Source organism: Lissotriton helveticus, chromosome 12 (genome assembly GCF_964261635.1).
Source record: "Lissotriton helveticus chromosome 12, aLisHel1.1, whole genome shotgun sequence".
NCBI lineage: Eukaryota > Metazoa > Chordata > Amphibia > Caudata > Salamandridae > Lissotriton > Lissotriton helveticus.
Genome location: NC_136073.1, coordinates 561,210,089 through 561,220,738, shown reverse-complemented (window position 1 = coordinate 561,220,738; position 10,650 = coordinate 561,210,089).

Below are 10,650 nucleotides of genomic sequence, written 5' to 3'. Positions count from 1 at the left end.
CCGGGAAAAAGTCTCCTGGCATCCCCGGACCTCACGGAGGTCTGCCTGAGCAAACTCCTAAGAAAAGGGACCATCGGGAAGGGGCCGAGAGGCAGGGGCGTACCCGGGCCCCTGGGGGCCCCGCGAGGCGGGCCCGGGTGCTGCCTGTCCCCGTCTCGGCATGCCCAGACCTCGGGGAGGCCTGCCTGAGCAAACTCGGAGGAAAAGGCCCATCGGCAAGGGGGCTGAGCGGCAGGTGCGTACCCGGGCCCCTGGGGGCCCCGGCGGGCGGGCCCGGGTCCTGCCTTCCCCTGATTCGGAACCACCGGACCTATCGGAGGTCGGACTGTGGAAAAAAACTCGGAGAAAAAGGACCATCAGGAAAGGGCTGAGAGGCAGGTGCACTCCCGGGCCCCTGGGGGCCCCGGCGGGCGGGCCCGGGTGCTGCCTGGCCCCGTCTCAGCATGGCCAGACCTAGCGGGGGCCTGCCTGAGCAAACTCGGAGGAAAAGGCCCATCGGCAAGGGGGCTAAGCAGCAGGTGCGTACCCAGGCCCCTGGGGGCCCCGGCGGGAGGGCCCGGGTCCTGCCTTCCCCTGATTCAGAATCGCCAGACCACACGGAGGTCTGACTGACCCTCTCCCTAGTAATCCGGAGGAAAATTACCCCCCTTTCTTGTAATCCGTGCACTAGATGTGACAGAGGGGACCCAAGGCGCGAAAGTACCCGACCTCCTGGAGCCCTCGCTGGGATCCGGGAGGCAAATGGCACCTCATCGGGACTTCCAGGGAAGTTCGGCCATCTGGTCGCCCCCATTGGAAAGCATTGCGAGCGACCAGATGGCCGAGGCGATCCGGGCGACCAGATGGCCGAGGGGAGAGGGGCGACCAGATGGCCGAGGGGATACGGGCGACCAGATGGCCGAGGGGATCCGGGCGACCAGATGGCCGGGCACGAAAGGGACGCCATCTGGTCGCCCCGTGCCCCGACGAAGGAGGGAGCGGGCGCCCGGGGCATGGCGGGCCGGAGGCCCGGGGCCCCAGCCGGGCCACAGCCATGGAGGCTGCCAGGGGCCGGCGGGCCCTCCGACCCGGGGCCCGCTTACACCTTGACAATCAGGGGAGGCCTGCAAGGGACCGACGGACCCCTGTCCTGGGCCCTGGGTGGAGCGGCAGCCCGGGGGACCGGGCCCAGGGCCGGAGCGCCCGACCCGGGGCCCGACCGGGCCCCTGGACCCAGCCCGATGCTCCCAGGCCCGGAGGCGCAGGGGAAGCCTCCCCGGGCCCGCCGGACCCCGTCCCCGGCACCCTGCCCCGCGGCAGGACCCAGGACGGAGCCCGGGGTGGGGAGGCCAGCCTACCCGGGGCCCTCAGGGGCCCCGGGTGGGGCTCCTGAACACAGCCAAGCACGGGGAGGCTCCCCGGGCACCACGGAACCCCGTCCCGGGACTTTGGCAGTGCAGCAGGCCGGGGGACAGGGCCCGGGGCCGGAGCACCCCACCCGGGGCCCGGCCGGGCCCCTGGACCCAGCCGTGGCTCCCAAGCCCGGAGGCGCATGGGACGCCTCCCTGGTCCCTCCGGACCCCGTCCCGGGCACCCTGCCACGCAGCAGGACCAAGGACAGAGCCTGGGGTGGGGAGGCAGCCCTCCCCGGGCCCTCAGGGGCCCTAGCCACTGCTCCTGAACCCAGCCAAGCAAGGGGAGGCTCCCCGGGCAAATCGGAACCCCTTCCCGGGCCCTGGGCAGTGCGGCAGGCTGGGAGACAGGGCCCAGGGCCGGAGAAACCGACCCGGGGACCGGCCGGGCCCCTGGACGCAGCCGGGCCTCCCAAGCCCGGAGGTGCATGGGACGCCTCCCCGGTCCCTCCGGACCCCGTCCCGGGCACCCTGCCACGCAGCAGGACCAAGGACAGAGCCCGGGGTGGGGAGGCCGCCCTCCCCGGGCCCTCAGGGGCCCTAGCCACTGCTCCTGAACCCAGCCAAGCAAGGGGAGGCTCCCCGGGCACATCGGAACCCCTTCCCGGGCCCTGGGCAGTGCGGCAGGCTGGGAGACAGGGCCCAGGGCCGTGGCACCCGACCCGGGGCCCGGCCGGGCCCCTGGACGCAGCCGGGGCTCCCAAGCCCGGAGGTGCATGGGACGCCTCCCCGGTCCCTCCGGACCCCGTCCCGGGCACCCTGCCACGCAGCAGGACCAAGGACAGAGCCCGGGGTGGGGAGGCCGCCCTCCCCGGGCCCTCAGGGGCCCTAGCCACTGCTCCTGAACCCAGCCAAGCAAGGGGAGGCTCCCCGGGCACATCGGAACCCCTTCCCGGGCCCTGGGCAGTGCGGCAGGCTGGGAGACAGGGCCCAGGGCCGTGGCACCCGACCCGGGGCCCGGCCGGGCCCCTGGACCCAGCCTGGGCTCCCAAGCCCAGAGGCGCAGGGGAAGCCTCCCCGGGCCCTCCAGGACCCCGTCCCGGGCACCCTGCCACGCAGCAGGACCAAGGACAGCGCCCGGGATGGGGAGGCCGCCCTCCCCTGGACCTCAGGCCTCAGGCCTTCCATGTAAGCCCGGCAATCTGGTCGCCCCATTGGAAAGCATTGCGCGCTACTATTGCAAACACATTATCTACCGGACTTGCTCTAGATGGCGCTCCAACATAAGGAATGTACCAACACCTTCCCTACTGGAATCGTGACGAGCTGGAGCCGTCAGTAGCACTGAAGGGGCTAGTATATCAACACTTTCCCTCCTGTTGCGCAGGTTGGAGTTTGAAAAATAGATTGTATTATGCCTTTAGTTCGTGTGTCCTCTAGATCAAGTTGATCTACTGACTTGCGATGCCAAGGCATCTCGCTGTAAAGGAATGCGATGTCACAGCATGCATTTGCAACTCATCTTAAGCAGTGTAATATACACAAGGACGAATGGCTACAAAATATTAAGAAAATAAATGTTTTATTATAAATTCTATGAGAACACGACATATAACATGATTAAAAAGAAAGCAGTGAACACAGGTAAAATTATATATCACACAATGACAATAGAGAATTCATACATTTGTAACATTTATTATAAACACATATTAAGCAAGTTAAAAAGACTAAAAGTGGCAAAATAGGGTCTCTACGCGCGTTTCGGCGAACCAGCGCCTTCTTCTGGAGTAGCCACACAAACTAAGTGATGTTGGAAGTTTACATAACAATTCAATCGGGAGTATAATTGATGTCCAAATAGATTTCTAGGTAGAAGATGTATTCTAGATGCTTATTTGATGTATCATATCATGGTACATCCCGCCAACCGGATGGGTTTCTTGGATGAATCTAGTTTAGTTTTGATGATCTGAGATTTCTTTGAGGTTTCAAGATTCGTTGGTATACGATAAATTGTTTAAAAGATCTCCCTGCCCGAGATATTCGGCAGAGCTCTATGTAGAGTGGTGTTTCAATTGCGGGTTTGCTGGGACCCAGCAAACCCGCAATTGAAACACCACTCGTCGCTGTCGGGCCGCCATCCTTTGTTTTCATCCCGCCACCGGATTTTTAGAGCCCAGCTGTTTACGTTCAGACTGGGCTATCATTATTTACCCTCTATACAAAGAGCTCTGCCGAACTACTCGGGCAGGGAGATCTTTTAAACGAATTACCATATACCTTTGGGACATCTCCTCAAAACTTTAAGGGAGATCTTTTAACCCTTCTACATAGAGCTCTGCCGAATATCTCGGGCAGGGAGATCTTTTAAACAATTTATCGTATACCAACGAATCTTGAAACCTCTGAGAAATCTCAGATCATCAAAACTAAACTAGATTCATCCAAGAAACCCATCCGGTTGGCGGGATGTACCATGATATGATACATCAAATAAGCATCTAGAATACATCTTCTACCTAGAAATCTATTTGGACATCAATTATACTCCCGATTGAATTGTTATGTAAACTTCCAACATCACTTAGTTTGTGTGGCTACTCCAGAAGAAGGCGCTGGTTCGCCGAAACGCGCGTAGAGACCCTATTTTGCCACTTTTAGTCTTTTTAACTTGCTTAATATGTGTTTATAATAAATGTTACAAATGTATGAATTCTCTATTGACATTGTGTGATATATAATTTTACCTGTGTTCACTGCTTTCTTTTTAATCATGTTATATGTCGTGTTCTCATAGAATTTATAATAAAACATTTATTTTCTTAATATTTTGTAGCCATTCGTCCTTGTGTATATAACACTGCTTAAGATGAGTTGCCTAGGCTGTTTTTTGTCATAAACCTCAATTTCCCTGGCCTTGGAACTATTGTATCCGTACCTTCAGGGGGTCCTTGTTAAATACACGCGACAGCATGCATTTGTGCATTCGAATAGATGGCCGCCTATAACCCCTTCGCTGCGGCGGGTTTTCAAATGGGTTTGGGCATGGAGCTGCGGTGCTCATGATGGAGCTCCTGGACCCAGCCAAGCAAGGGGAGGCTCCCCGGGCACAACAGAACCCCGTCCCGGGCTTTGGCAGTGCGGCAGGCCGGGGGATGAGGGGAACCCAACCCGGGCCCCTGGCCCCATCTGGGAGCCCGGAGGCGCTAGGGACGCCTCCCCGGTCCCTCCGGACCCCGTCCCGGGCACCCTGCAACGCAGCAGGACCAAGGACAGAGCCTGGGGTGGGGAGTCCGCCCTCCCCCGGGCCCCTAGGGGCCCCGGACAGAGCTCCTGAACCCAGACAAGCAAGGGGAGGCTCCCCGGGCACAACGGAACCCCTTCCTAGGCCCTTGGCAGTGCGGTAGGCTGGGAGACAGGGACCAGGGCCGGAGCACCCGACCCGGGGCCCGGCCGGGCCCCTGGACCCAGCCGGGGCTCCCAAGCCCGGAGGCGCATGGGACGCCTCCCCGGACCCATGGAGCCCGTCCTGGGCATTGAACCATGCCGTTGGCCTGGAGAAGGGAGCCCCCGGACGCCCGGGGGAGGACTGCCCGGTACCCGTGGAGCCCTTCCCGGGTACTTTGCAACGCTGTTGGCCTCCTGGAGATGGGTGCCCGGATTGGTCTTGGTCTGATAAATGCACGCATCCCGGGAGGTCAGCGCTCGTCGGCATGTATTAGCTCTAGAATTACCACAGTTATCCAAGTAACAGATGGAGCGATCAAAGGAACCATAACTGATTTAATGAGCCATTCGCAGTTTCACTGTACCGGCCGTGTGTACTTACACGTGCATGGCTTAATCTTTGAGACAAGCATATGCTACTGGCAGGATCAACCAGGTAGCCGCACCTGACGATGGGGTGGGAGCCGCGTGCCCATCTCCCCGACCGGCAACCTTCGCGCACCCCTTCGGTCTCTCGGGAGCCTGCCAGGAGCCTGCCCCGACTGGGCGGGAGGTCTCGCTGCAGGGGTGCGGAGCAGTGGCGCGGTCGCATGGGCACCGGCAGGCCCAGCCGTCTCCCCCGGGAGGGAGAGGCGGGCCGAGGCGCAGCCTGAGTGAGAGGCAGGGGTGCCGGAGCCTGGCGGCGGCGGCACCCCTCGGAACGGTCGTTCCGAGCTGCTGTGGAAACGTGCTGAGGCAGAGAGGGGCGGCGGAGTGGCGCGCGGGGCCTAACGGACCTGCTGGGCAGCAGGCATCCGAGGGCCTGGCGCCACCCGACCCCTCCTGCTCGGATCGGACCACTGGGGGGCACGAGCTGCCGGGGCCGCTCGGCCTTCGCTCTGCTGGGTTGAAAGGGGCCTCCCGCCGGGCGGCAGGCAGGCCCTCGAGTCGGACGGTCCATGCGGGGTGGAAGCTAATTGCTTGAAACAACAGCCGAGGCTGGCCAAGCAGTCCATCCCTAAACGGACCGAGAGTGCCCAATCGATCAGAGAGTACAGCCGGGAAAAAGTCTCCTGGCATCCCCGGACCTCACGGAGGTCTGCCTGAGCAAACTCCTAAGAAAAGGGACCATCGGGAAGGGGCCGAGAGGCAGGGGCGTACCCGGGCCCCTGGGGGCCCCGCGAGGCGGGCCCGGGTGCTGCCTGTCCCCGTCTCGGCATGGCCAGACCTCGGGGAGGCCTGCCTGAGCAAACTCGGAGGAAAAGGCCCATCGGCAAGGGGGCTGAGCGGCAGGTGCGTACCCGGGCTCCTGGGGGCCCCGGCGGGCGGGCCCGGGTCCTGCCTTCCCCTGATTCGGAACCACCGGACCTATCGGAGGTCTGACTGACCCTCTCCCTAGTAATCCGGAGGAAAATTACCCCCCTTTCTTGTAATCCGTGCACTAGAGGTGACAGAGGGGACCCAAGGCGCGAAAGTACCCGACCTCCTGGAGCCCTCGCTGGGATCCGGGAGGCAAATGGCACCTCATCGGGACTTCCAGGGAAGTTCGGCCATCTGGTCGCCCCCATTGGAAAGCATTGCGAGCGACCAGATGGCCGAGGCGATCCGGGCGACCAGATGGCCGAGGGGAGAGGGGCGACCAGATGGCCGAGGGGATACGGGCGACCAGATGGCCGAGGGGATCCGGGCGACCAGATGGCCGGGCACGAAAGGGACGCCATCTGGTCGCCCCGTGCCTCGACGAAGGAGGGAGCGGGCGCCCGGAGCATGGCGGGCCGGAGGCCCGGGGCCTCAGCCGGGCCACAGCCATGGAGGCTGCCAGGGGCCGGCGGGCCCTCCGACCCGGGGCCCGCTTACACCTTGACAATCAGGGGAGGCCTGCAAGGGACCGACGGACCCCTGTCCTGGGCCCTGGGTGGAGCGGCAGCCCGGGGGACCGGGCCCAGGGCCGGAGCGCCCGACCCGGGGCCCCGACCGGGCCCCTGGACCCAGCCCGAGGCTCCCAGGCCCGGAGGCACAGGGGAAGCCTCCCCGGGCCCGCCGGACCCCGTCCCCGGCACCCTGCCCCGCGGCAGGACCCAGGACGGAGCCCGGGGTGGGGAGGCCAGCCTACCCGGGGCCCTCAGGGGCCCCGGGTGGGGCTCCTGAAAACAGCCAAGCACGGGGAGGCTCCCCGGGCACCACGGAACCCCGTCCCGGGACTTTGGCAGTGCAGCAGGCCGGGGGACAGGGCCCGGGGCCGGAGCACCCCACCCGGGGCCCGGCCGGGCCCCTGGACCCAGCCGTGGCTCCCAAGCCCGGAGGCGCATTTGGGACGCCTCCCTGGTCCCTCCGGACCCCGTCCCGGGCACCCTGCCACGCAGCAGGACCAAGGACAGAGCCTGGGGTGGGGAGGCAGCCCTCCCCGGGCCCTCAGGGGCCCTAGCCACTGCTCCTGAACCCAGCCAAGCAAGGGGAGGCTCCCCGGGCAAATCGGAACCCCTTCCCGGGCCCTGGGCAGTGCGGCAGGCTGGGAGACAGGGCCCAGGGCCGGAGAAACCGACCCGGGGCCCGGCCGGGCCCCTGGACGCAGCCGGGCTCCCAAGCCCGGAGGTGCATGGGACGCCTCCCCGGTCCCTCTGGACCCCGTCCCGGGCACCCTGCCACGCAGCAGGACCAAGGACAGAGCCCGGGGTGGGGAGGCCGCCCTCCCCGGGCCCTCAGGGTCCCTAGCCACTGCTCCTGAACCCAGCCAAGCAAGGGGAGGCTCCCCGGGCACATCGGAACCCCTTCCCGGGCCCTTGGCAGTGCGGCAGGCTGGGAAACAGGGCCCAGGGCCGGAGCACCCGACCCGGGGCCCGGCCGGGCCCCTGGACGCAGCCGGGGCTCCCAAGCCCGGAGGTGCATGGGACGCCTCCCCGGTCCCTCCGGACCCCGTCCCGGGCACCCTGCCACGCAGCAGGACCAAGGACAGAGCCCGGGGTGGGGAGGCCGCCCTCCCCGGGCCCTCAGGGGCCCTAGCCACTGCTCCTGAACCCAGCCAAGCAAGGGGAGGCTCCCCGGGCACATCGGAACCCCTTCCCGGGCCCTGGGCAGTGCGGCAGGCTGGGAGACAGGGCCCAGGGCCGTGGCACCCGACCCGGGGCCCGGCCGGGCCCCTGGACGCAGCCGGGGCTCCCAAGCCCGGAGGTGCATGGGACGCCTCCCCGGTCCCTCCGGACCCCGTCCCGGGCACCCTGCCACGCAGCAGGACCAAGGACAGAGCCCGGGGTGGGGAGGCCGCCCTCCCCGGGCCCTCAGGGGCCCTAGCCACTGCTCCTGAACCCAGCCAAGCAAGGGGAGGCTCCCCGGGCACATCGGAACCCCTTCCCGGGCCCTTGGCAGTGCGGCAGGCTGGGAGACAGGGCCCAGGGCCGGGGCACCCGACCCGGGGCCCGGCCGGGCCCCTGGACGCAGCCGGGGCTCCCAAGCCCGGAGGTGCATGGGACGCCTCCCCGGTCCCTCCGGACCCCGTCCCGGGCACCCTGCCACGCAGCAGGACCAAGGACAGAGCCCGGGGTGGGGAGGCCGCCCTCCCCGGGCCCTCAGGGGCCCTAGCCACTGCTCCTGAACCCAGCCAAGCAAGGGGAGGCTCCCCGGGCACATCGGAACCCCTTCCCGGGCCCTTGGCAGTGCGGCAGGCTGGGAGACAGGGCCCAGGGCCGTGGCACCCGACCCGGGGCCCGGCCGGGCCCCTGGACGCAGCCGGGGCTCCCAAGCCCGGAGGTGCATGGGACGCCTCCCCGGTCCCTCCGGACCCCGTCCCGGGCACCCTGCCACGCAGCAGGACCAAGGACAGAGCCCGGGGTGGGGAGGCCGCCCTCCCCGGGCCCTCAGGGGCCCTAGCCACTGCTCCTGAACCCAGCCAAGCAAGGGGAGGCTCCCCGGGCACATCGGAACCCCTTCACGGGCCCTGGGCAGTGCGGCAGGCTGGGAGACAGGGCCCAGGGCCGTGGCACCCGACCCGGGGCCCGGCCGGGCCCCTGGTCCCAGCCTGGGCTCCCAAGCCCAGAGGCGCAGGGGAAGCCTCCCCGGGACCTCCAGGACCCCGTCCCGGGCACCCTGCCACGCAGCAGGACCAAGGACAGCGCCCGGGATGGGGAGGCCGCCCTCCCCTGGACCTCAGGCCTCAGGCCTTCCATGTAAGCCCGGCAATCTGGTCGCCCCATTGGAAAGCATTGCGCGCTACTATTGCAAACACATTATCTACCGGACTTGCTCTAGATGGCGCTCCAACATAAGGAATGTACCAACACCTTCCCTACTGGAATCGTGACGAGCTGGAGCCGTCAGTAGCACTGAAGGGGCTAGTATATCAACACTTTCCCTCCTGTTGCGCAGGTTGGAGTTTGAAAAATAGATTGTATTATGCCTTTAGTTCGTGTGTCCTCTAGATCAAGTTGATCTACTGACTTGCGATGCCAAGGCATCTCGCTGTAAAGGAATGCGATGTCACAGCATGCATTTGTGCATTCGAATAGATGGCCGCCTATAACCCCTTCGCTGCGGCGGGTTTTCAAATGGGTTTGGGCATGGAGCTGCGGTGCTCATGATGGAGCTCCTGGACCCAGCCAAGCAAGGGGAGGCTCCCCGGGCACAACAGAACCCCGTCCCGGGCTTTGGCAGTGCGGCAGGCCGGGGGATGAGGGGAACCCAACCCGGGCCCCTGGCCCCATCTGGGAGCCCGGAGGCGCTAGGGACGCCTCCCCGGTCCCTCCGGACCCCGTCCCGGGCACCCTGCCACGCAGCAGGACCAAGGACAGAGCCTGGGGTGGGGAGGCCGCCCTCCCCCGGGCCCCTAGGGGCCCCGGATAGAGCTCCTGAACCCAGACAAGCAAGGGGAGGCTCCCTGGGCACAACGGAACCCCTTCCTAGGCCCTTGGCAGTGCGGTAGGCTGGGAGACAGGGACCAGGGCCGGAGCACCCGACCCGGGGCCCGGCCGGGCCCCTGAACCCAGCCGGGGCTCCCAAGCCCGGAGGCGCATGGGACGCCTCCCCGGACCCATGGAGCCCGTCCTGGGCATTGAACCATGCCGTTGGCCTGGAGAAGGGAGCCCCCGGACGCCCGGGGGAGGACTGCCCGGTACCCGTGGAGCCCTTCCCGGGTACTTTGCAACGCTGTTGGCCTCCTGGAGATGGGTGCCCCGAACGCCCGGGGGGCAGGCTGCCCGGGACCCGTGGAGCCCGTCCTGGGCACTCTGACCTGCTGTTGGCCCGGGGAGGACTGCCCGGGACCCGTGGAGCCCGTCCTGGGCACTCTGACAAGCTGTTGGCCCGGGGAAGGGAGCCCCAGACGACCGGGACCTGTGGAGCCCGTCCTGGGCACTCCTGTATGCCGTTGGCCCGGGGAAGGGAGCCCCGGACGTCCGGGACCCGTGGAGCCCGTCCTGGGCACTCTGAAATGCTTTGGCCCGGGGAAGGGAGCCCCGGACACCCGGGGGGAGGACTGCCCGGGTCCCGTGGAACTCGTCCTGGGCACTCTGACATGCCGCTGGCCCGGGGAAGGGTGCCCCGGACGCCCGGGGCCCGTGGAGCCCGTCCTGGGCACTCTGACAAGCCGTTGGCCCGGGGAAGGGAGCCCTGGACGCCCGGGACCCGTGGAGCCCGTCCTGGGCACTCTGAAATGCTTTGGCCCGGGGAAGGGAGCCCCGGACGCCCGGGGGAGGACTGCCCGGGACCTGTGGAACTGGTCCTGGGCACTCTGACATGCCGCTGGCCCGGGGAAGGGTGCCTCGGATGACCGGGGCCCGTGGAGCCCGTCCTGGGCACTCTGACATGCCGCTGGCCCGGGGAAGGGAGCCCCGGACGCCCGGGGCCCGTGGAGCCCGTCCTGGGCACTCTGACAAGCCGTTGGCCCGGGGAAAGGGAGCCC